Source organism: Canis lupus, chromosome 21, assembly GCF_003254725.2.
Source record: "Canis lupus dingo isolate Sandy chromosome 21, ASM325472v2, whole genome shotgun sequence".
Taxonomy (NCBI): Eukaryota; Metazoa; Chordata; class Mammalia; order Carnivora; family Canidae; genus Canis; species Canis lupus.
This window is the reverse complement of record NC_064263.1, coordinates 46184989-46194966: the sequence shown is the minus strand read 5'-3', so window position 1 is coordinate 46194966 and position 9978 is coordinate 46184989.

The following is a 9978-nucleotide window of genomic DNA, read 5'->3' as shown; positions in this document are numbered from 1 at the left end:
CAGGACAACAAACCAAGACCTAATTGTAGTTTCAGACTTTACAATTTGAAGAGTGGAATTTTGTGGTTCCACAAAATTTGTGGTTTTGCCCTAATGAGGTGGAATTTTGTGGTCCAGCATTAATGAGCTCTGTCTCTTGAGCTCTCCATCACTCAAAGGAAGCTGAGGTAATCTACCTAAGACCTCTCTGCCCTTCCCCTAAGGGAAGATGACCTTGCCTGAAACCATCCTGCTTCATTTGCTAGAACGTGGGGCACTGCCCTCCTCCTTAGAGAAACCTTTCCTATTGTGCATCTCCTCAAGCCGCCCCCCGCCCTTGCTGGATAGGATGCTGCCCAATTCATGAATCCCTTAAAGCCGATTACATCTTCAAATTTACTTGGTTGGATTTTGTTTAATGATGTCAAGATGAAGAGCCTTTGGTAACTACTGTGTTGGTGACCTTGAGAGCGAGGGGAGCAGGCTCTCTCAATCATTGTTGGTCCTGGTATAAATTGGACTGTCTACGGAGAAACATTTGTCAACATGTAATTCTAAAATCATTACCGTTTCGGTTTTTCTCTTTTTGTATAATCATACATATGTTGATTATGAAGGAGTAGAGGATGAGATGCTCCAGAATATGCCACTTTGGCATAAAGATTATTTTCAGTGAAAAGGAATCAAAACCCAGCAGACGCAGTAAAAGCTCTCAGCCTCTCTCGGAACTGCCTAAATTTACATTGGAAAGGAGAGCCTGCGCCAGGAAGAGAGCTCTTAACAGGCTCCCCTTTACCTAAGGGACATATCTGCATAATTGGGCAAACTTTGTTTTTTCCAAGTGTCTCCTTTAACCTTCTGGCTAATGGTCTTTCTCTCTTTTGTGTCCTCACCCCCCCCCCCGCCACGTTCCCTTAGCCCAGAGAAGCTTCAGGTGGCCTCATTGTCTTTGCAATCTTCTGTCTGTGTGATTTCCTCTGAGGTATGCTTATTAAATTTGATTTTCTCCTGCTAATCTGTCTCCTATCAATTTGATTCTAAGTCCACCTAGAAGGACCAGAGGGCAGAGGAAGGTCTTCCTCCCCGAAAATTATGTATGAATCATCACATCCATTGCAGTGTTTCTTGTGATAGCACAAGATTAAAACACACTAAATGTCCTTCTGAAAATGAATGGTCAAGTAAATCATAATGTATCTGATAGAATTCTACGGAACTGGTAAAATGAATTAAGGAAAAATTAGATGCACTGGGAGGAAAAAGATATATTGTTAACTAAAAGCAAAGTACATTACAGTAGAGGATAGAGCTGTTAATTCTTTGTGTAAAAAATAAAATCCCCCATGACTTGCGTTTGAAAACAGATTATCTTTGAAAATATAATTATTAATACTATTTGCTTCCTGGGAGAAGACCTGTAAAGTTAGAGAAAGGAGATGGATGGAGTCTCATGCCTTTATATTTTCTGGATTCCTGATGCTTTGACACCTGGACCTTGCAGACTCTGCAGAGACTGCCCCTTAAAGGGCTGGCCAATTGCTAGAGATAGTAAATGACCGACCTATGAGCAGTCCCTTCTTATGCAATCCAACCAATCCAGAGGTATACGTAACCATCCACTTTATCACACTTTAATGTTCTGGACGACTATCCCCGTTCCAATGACTTCAGTACAAAGTACCAAGCAACTAAGGATAACCAACCCCTTTGCCCCAGAGCCCCCTGACATTATGCAAACCAGCCAGTCCTAAATGAGTTTACCCTGCCTCTCCTGTCCCTTCCTGTTGAAACCCCATTAAAGGCTCCTGCCCATCTCTTCCCTTCATTCCCTTTGCCCCCTGGCCCCTCCTGGTCCTTCCCCCTATAGTCCAGTGAGAGGTAACATGGCCTCCTCTTGGGTAACAAACCATCATTTTAATGTCCATATTCTCCCGACCTGTTGGCCTTACCAGATTTCAATAGTAATATCTGCAGTGTTGGGGCACCTGGCTGGCTCAGTGGTTGAGCGTCTGTCTTTGGCTCAGATCGTGGTCCTGGGATCCTGGGATCAAGTCCTGCATCAGGCTCCCAGTGGGGAGAATCTGTTTCTCCCTCAGCCTATGTCTCTGCCTGTCTCCCTGTGTCTTTCATGAATAACAATTAAAAATTCTTTTTAAAAAACAAAAAACTCTGCACTGTAAAGCAGTGTAGGTATTGGGGAACGTCATCAAAAAGATGCGAGTACTGATACATATGAGCTGGACCTGAGCAATCAGAGGCTCCTCACCTCCACCCCTGTCCTTGGCACATGGGTTCTGCTGGCCTTTCCAGTTCCCAGAGCCTGCTCCAAGGACACAGCCTTGAGATGGTGACATGTTGTTAAAAGCACCCACATGGTATATGTGCCTAAGCCCAGTTAGGAACTCTATGTAAACTTCTAAGATTTGGAGGGCAAGTATGGGATCTATTGCATCTTGCTGCTGCCCAAAGTAAGCCTCCTATCTGTTAAGTTCCTTAACTGTTAAGTTCCCTTTGCTTTTATTAAAATTGCCACCTATCAACCTGGAGTGGCCTGCCTATTTCTTCAGCATCTCCCTGCCCTCTGAGTACAGGAGCCAGTTGCAGACTACACCTGGGAAGTCCCAGAGTGGCTACAAACCTGTAGTAGGAGGAAAGTTTTTTTATTGCATGTTTTTAATAACTTTTGTTATTTCACCATTTGTAGATATTCTTTAAAATACTTCATAGGAGGTAAATGTCATGATCTAATCTCAGCCACTCTGCAATGTATTATCAGTAGGCAAAATCTCAAAACAGATATTATTACCGAAGAGTGAAGTATGTAATGTGAAAAGTGAAAAATGGAATTTCTGGCAAATCCAGTATATAATGTTGAACTAACTATATGCTATTATCTACTATCTAAGAAACAAAGGCACCCTTGTCAATACAACTTAAAAGCAACTTTATGAGGAAAATTGGCAAATATGAATAGAGGACATAGAAGATCTGACAAATGGAGACACAATGTTCATATATGTGTCAATTCAATGTGCCAAAGCAGCCAGTTTTCCCAGATTAATCCAGAATCCAATGAAATTCCAATTAAAATTCCTACCCAGTTGCTCCTTGCATTTATAGGGAGTATTAAAGTTCAAGATAGTGGGGTGCCTGGGTGGTTCAGTGTGTTAAGTGTCTGCCTTTGGCTCAGGTCATGATCTCAAGGTCAAGGATTGAGCCCCGCATCCAGCTCCCTGCTCAGTGGTGAGTCTGCTTCTTCCTCGAACTCTGTGATCTCTCTCGCGCTCACACTCTCAAATAAATAAAAATCTTTAAAAAGAAAAGTTCAAGATAGCTAAGGCATTTTTCAATAAGATAAACTAAAGGACTTAGCTATTGCATTTGGAGTTCCAACAGAGCTAGAATAGTTACAATGGTGAGGTGTAGACACAAGGAAGACCAACAAAGTGATCAAACTAAAGAAGGAACCCAGAAAAAGACCTACCTGGGTAAGGGCACTTGTATATGAAAGCTGTAGCATTACAAGTCAGTAGAAAAAGATGAATTGGGGACACCTGGGTGGCTCAGCAGTTGAGCAGCTGCCTTCAGCTCAGGTAGGGATCCTGGAGTCCCGGGAGTGAGCCCCGCATCGGGTTCCCAGCAGGGAGCTGCTTCTCCCTCTGCCTATGGCTCTGCCCCTCTCTGTGTCTCCAATAAATAAATAAAATCTTAAAAAAAAAAAAAACAACAGATGAATTGTAGTAAAACAACAATACAGAACATAAGGTAAAATCAGACCACATTATTACATTGTTCACAGATACATTCTTCATATCTACATTATGGATTTATAGGCACCAAATATAAACAAAACTTTTAGAATTTTGGAAGAAACCACTAGTGTATATTTTGATGATATTGGAATGGCACAAACAATAAAGGAAAAAAAAAAGATTCTGGTTACCGGGTCACTTTCTACCTAATCCCCAAGATAACCCGCAGAGCCCTTAGGGGTCAAAAGAGCACAAGCAGTGCACAAGAAAACTTCAGTTTAATGCAAAGATTCATCTGATTTCTACAAAATTTCACAAGGAAGAGAGGACAATATTATTTTCCACATTTTACAAGTGAGTAACCGAGGCAGAGAAAGGAGATTAGTATTGTGCAAGGCCAAGCTTGCACAAGGCCAAGCTTATATACAGTGAGGGAAAGAAAGGAGTCAATGGTTATGCATCTTAGAAATGCACCCCATGTTAAGGATATAGAAGAAGTGTCAACCTTTATATACTCTGGTGTCTACAGTTATCATCTAGGTTTGAGAGTAGAGTTCATTTTAAAACACACATTTTAGGGATGCCCTGGTGGCTCAGTGGTTTAGCGCCGCCTTCAGCCCAGGGCATGGCCCCGGAGACCCGGGATCAAGTCCTACGTCGGGCTCCCTGCATGGAGCCTGCTTCTCCCTCTGCCTGTGTCTCTGCCTCTCTCTCTGTGTGTCTCTCGTGAATAAATAAATAAAACCTTTAAAAAACACACATATTTTAAAAATCATACTATTTTGCTTCTGAAAGATCAGTATCTTCTAAATTTGGAACGAAATAGCATAGTAACTTCACTGAACAAACAACCATTTTAAATTTGATAGCATCAGCACAATATGCCTCACGACAGCACTGTTAAGAGCTATAGAACCACATGGGAAATCTTCAAAACACAATTAGCTCTAATAATTTATTATAATACAAATGAGATTTGGATCATGCTAAAATTCACCAGTTACAAGCTATCCTGTGTTTTAGCATTTTTCTCCCTTTGAATAGGATATGTATTCAAAGATACCACAAATAATCCTCATTAAAGAAGAGGATGAATGAAACTATTACAACTGTTTAGAACACACTCGCTCTCCTATATGGATTTCTCCTGTAAATACCACAGCGGTTCAATCACAAAAATCCATCAATTGGCTGGTTAAGTGCTGTGAGAAGCATTTTTATATCAAATAGCCCAGTCAAAATTAATCTTTCGTAACCCAGTAACTCTATTATAGTCAGGTCTTAGAGTATTATGTTTTAAAAACTAAAGAGAGAGAGAGAGAGAGAGAGAGAGAGAGAGAAAATTCTAGCTTATAGATTAGATTGTGAGCTCCTTGAGGGAAGATGTTTGTTTCCTAAACCACTTTTCAAATCTCCCATAAGTACTTGGAGCTCTGATGCAATACAAGTTCAAAAAAATATAAACCGTTTGCCTATATGCATAATAAAGAAAAATGTTTTGGAATATAGATATCCCAAGGTCTTTCTCTTTTGTCTTTTTTCTTTAAACTTCTTACTGCTCAGTACAATGATATTGTTACTTATTTTTAAAATCGAACACAACAAAACTTTACATTTTCCGTAAGCACCTTTGCTAGTCCAAGGCCCAAATCAGATTATGCCCATATCATGTAATTTTCATGACCATCTATGAGGTAAATCTTATTTTTCATGTGTAGGTGACAAAATAGAAATGCAGGTAGATTAGGTAGTAAATTACCTACTTCCTGTAGATAGTGAGAGGGAGAGCTGAGATTCAGATTTCCTTCATGTTTCAGTGATGATCACCATGCCTACCAGGGGGGCTCTCAGTAATGCAGTTATGTTTCCTTTATTGTATATCTGATAAAGTATTTTAAATTTTAAAAAGGTAAAAATACTGACTTGTCCAGCCATGAGTTTCTGCATTTTTGCCATCTTAAACTTTATGCTTTGTTGCCTCCTGAACTCTTAAAGCTTATTTTTGTTATTATATTTAGTGGCTTCAAGCATCACAAGCCTCATCATAGGCCAAAAAGAAAAAAAACAAAAAAACAAAAAAACTTCCTCTTTCTCTGGTTAATCAAGCTCTCTAATTTGTTCCAAGAACTTCCCCTCTTCCCATCAAGTTTATCCTCAAAATCTTTGGTAATCAATGTTGTGAAATTAAAAATTCTAATTAGGAAAAATGGAAGTGAACGTGCATGTAGTTATTATATATTCAGGGCATTCTTATACAATGTAGTCTTTGCTTTGACTTCAGGGTAATCTATTTGTTTTTTTTTGTTATATATATATATATATATATTTAAAGATTTATTTATTTATTCATGAGAGACACAGATTGAGAGGAGAGGCAGAGACACAGGCAGAGGGAGAAGCAGGCTTCTCGCAGGGAGCCCGATGCAGGACTCGATCCCGGATCCGGGGATCACGACCTGAGCCAAAGGCAGGTGCCCAACCGCTGAGCCACCCAGGCATCCCAGGGTAATCTATTTGGATAAGCAAAACAATAAACTCTATTTTTTCTGAAATAGTATTCAAACACAGTGAATTTTTATTTTTATTCTTATTTTTGAAATTCTAAAAAGCCAGATAAATTAAAATGCATAATTCCTAAAAGGTAAGATTTAAGGACTATTTACTTACTAAAGATCAGATTATTTAACTCTGTACATGTATATATATGTCTAACTCCAAATATAAAACTCAATTATAATATATAACACATTAACCCGTACTTTGCATATTTTTACTTTGCATATATATTAACTCAAACATTTACGCAGAGTACATAAAGGCAAATCTTATATGTTCTTGGCAATAGGGCTTTTCAGTTAAGGATTATTTAAATTGTTAAAAATTATAATTTGCCTATCCTTGGAAAGAAACTTCTTTTCTCAAAAATCTTTTCTCTCAATATTTAGTAAAGATCTGGAATTTAGAAATTAAATTTGGCCCTTACAAAAAGACAAAGAAAGATAAAATGGAACACAAAAATATAAGTGGACTCATTTTACTAAGTTTCTATAAATATTTTTCTAAAGTAATTATCTATTTGATCACCACGTGTTTCTTTACAACTATTTATTTTTAGGTAAGAAGAAAAGTCCTAATAATTTATTTTTGCTTTTGTTTCCGTTCCTCAGGAGACATATCTAGAAGGAAGTTGCTGTGGCAGATGTCAGAGAGGTTGCTCTATGTTTTCCTCTAGGATTTTTATGGTTTCAGGTGTCACATTTAGGTCTTTAATCTATTTTGAATTCATTTTTGAGTTCTGTGTAAAAAAGTGGTCCAGCTTTATTCTTTTTCATGTTGCTGACCAGTTTTCCCAACACTGGTTGTTAAAGAAACTGTCTTTTTCCCATTGGATATCCTTTTGTGCTTCGTCAAAGATTAATTGACCATGCAGTCTGGGTTTTTTATTTTGTTTTATTGATCTATGTGTCTATTTTTTGTTCCAGCACCATACTCTGTTGATCACTAGCACTTTGTAATACAATTTGAAGTCCAGAATTGTGATGCCTCCAGCTTTGCTTTTCTTTATCAAGGTTGCTTTGGCTATTCGAGGTCTTCTGTGGGTTCCATACAAAATAAAAAGCTTCCACACAGTAAAGGAAACAATCAACAAATCTAAAAGGCAACCTACAGAATGGGAGAAGATATCTGCAAATGGTGAGTATCCAAAATATATAAAGAACTTCTAAAACTCATCACCCCCAAAAATGAATAATTAAAACATTGTCAGAAGACCTAAACATTTTTCTAAAGTCATACAGATGGCCAAGAGACACAGGAAAAGATGCTCAACGTCACTCATCATCAGGCAAATGCAAATCAAAACTCCAATGAGGTATCACCTCGCACCTGTCAGAATCGCTACAATAAAAAACACAAGAAACCGCAGGTGTCAGCCTGGATGTGGACAAAGGGGAACCCTCATGAACTGTTGATGGGAATGCAAACGGGTGCAGCTACCGTGGAAAACACCTGGAGATTCCTCAAAAAGTTAAAAATAGAACTGCCCTATGATCCAGTGATTACACTACTAGGTATTTACCCAAAGAATACATGCATCCCTACGTTTATAGCGGCAATATCCACAATAGCCAAATTATGTAAAGAGCCCAAATGTCCATCTGCTGATGAATGGATAAAGAAAGCATATACATATACAATGAAATATTACTCAGCCTCGGCCATAAAAAAAGAATGAAATCCTACCATATGCAATGGCATGGACATGGATGGAACAAGAGAGTATTATGCTAAGTGAAGTCAGTCAGCCAGAAGAAGACAAATACTGTAAGATTTCACTTATATGTGGAATTTAAAAAATAAAACAAATGAGCAAAGGGGGAAAAAGAGAGGCAAACCAAGAAACAGACTCTGAACCATAGAGAACTGTTGGTTACCAGGGGTGGGCAGTAGGTGGGGGGATGGGTTAAATAGGTGATGGGTGTTAAGGAGTGCACTTGTGATGAGCACTGTGTTGTACAAAGTGTTGAATCACTATATTGTACACCTGAAACTAGTATTACCTGTATATTAACTGGAATTTAAATGAAAACTTAAAAAAATATAAAAAAAAGGAACACTTGGGTGGCTCAGTTGATTAAGCATCCAACTCTTGATTTCAGCTCAGGTCATGATGCCAGGGTCTTGGAATTGAGCCCCACGTCAGGCTCCACACTCAGTGTGAAGTCACCTTGTGATTCTCTCTCCTACTCCCTCTGCCCCTCTCACTCTTGCTGTCTCTCTCTCCAAAAAAATAAAATAGAATATTTAAAAAATAAAAAGTGAAAAGTGCAGTTCTTATTGCAAAGATAATTTCTCAAATGTTTGGTGCACTCAGCACTTAGGGAGAAAATCTCCTCACAATGAACTTGTCTGCTTTGTTCTATTTTATTCCAGTGGCTTTCAAGTGTTCCTATTTGAAAGTTCTCTCATTAAAAAATATCTGATATGGGAATGTTTAAATTTTAACAAAATTTGAAGCTTTTCTGTAAATGATTTTAGAAAACGAAGTCTGGATACTTAAAAAATTTTTGTTTCAAAAATAGCTTATTTCAGTTGGCAAGGGATTTTTACATGTATTATCTTTTCCTACTCTCATAATAACTCTGTAGAAGTTATGTTCATTTTAAAGATGACGCAATATAAACTGAAGAGTGAAGAGTTTTGCCCATAATCCTACTAACTGGCAAGCCTAGAATGGTCTTTAATCAATTAAGTCAACTCAATCCTGCCTACCACTTACTATATGTATTTTAGATACGGTGAACTTCCACTCTTCCAGCTTCTCTCGTTCTACAGCAAAGAATAGAGGGGCTGAGCCCACTCCTCGCTGATCAAGGACTTGGGCCTTTCCAATGAACAAAATCCCATCTCCTTCAGAATTGTTAGCATTTCAGGTAATGACTTACAAACCTGGCTCCCATCAGCTAACACCCACAATAGCTGGTTCTAGGGTTTACAACACGTTTAAAACCATAGAGTTTTCATCTGATGTTTGAAGAAGATATTTTTTTATTATTAAAACATTTTATTTATTTATTCATGAGAGACACACAGAGAGAGGCAGAGACACAGGCTGAGGGAGAAGCAGGCTTCCTGCAAGGAGGCCGATATGGGACTTGATCCCAGATCCCGGGACCACGCGCTAAGCCGAAGGCAGATGCTCAACCGCTGAGCCACCCAGGCGTCCCTGAAGAAGATATTCTTGCAATCTCTCTGAATATAAATGTTACAGGATTTCTCTTTTCCTTTGGTACCTGCGGTTCTTAGTTATGGTGCTTTGAAGAATGAAGAGATGGACCAGAGGAAGAGTAGTAGGCAGCAAAGTAATGTTTATTGACTGAGTTCAAAGCTCCTGAAGAGGGAGGGGACCCAAGAGGGTTGCCCAAGAGTTCCTAAGTCTAGGGGTTTTTACGGGCTCCTTGGAGGGCTGTTTCAATCTGATTAACCTTCCCTGCCCCTATCACCCAATCAGGTTTTTGTCATCTACCTACCACACGGGAAAGGGTGGAGGGCTCCTTTACGGTGTGGTGTAAAATCCTTTTTAGGGTGGTTTCCTCTTAAGGTGAAGGGGGCCCCTTGTCCCTGCCTGCCTTTCTTCCAACTACCCTTCCTTATCAACAGAAGCATGTTGTTTCCAGAGCTGATGTTAGCCATTGGTGGAAATACGAGAGCGCAGACGGACACTTGCAGGCAGAAAGGAATAGAAGGA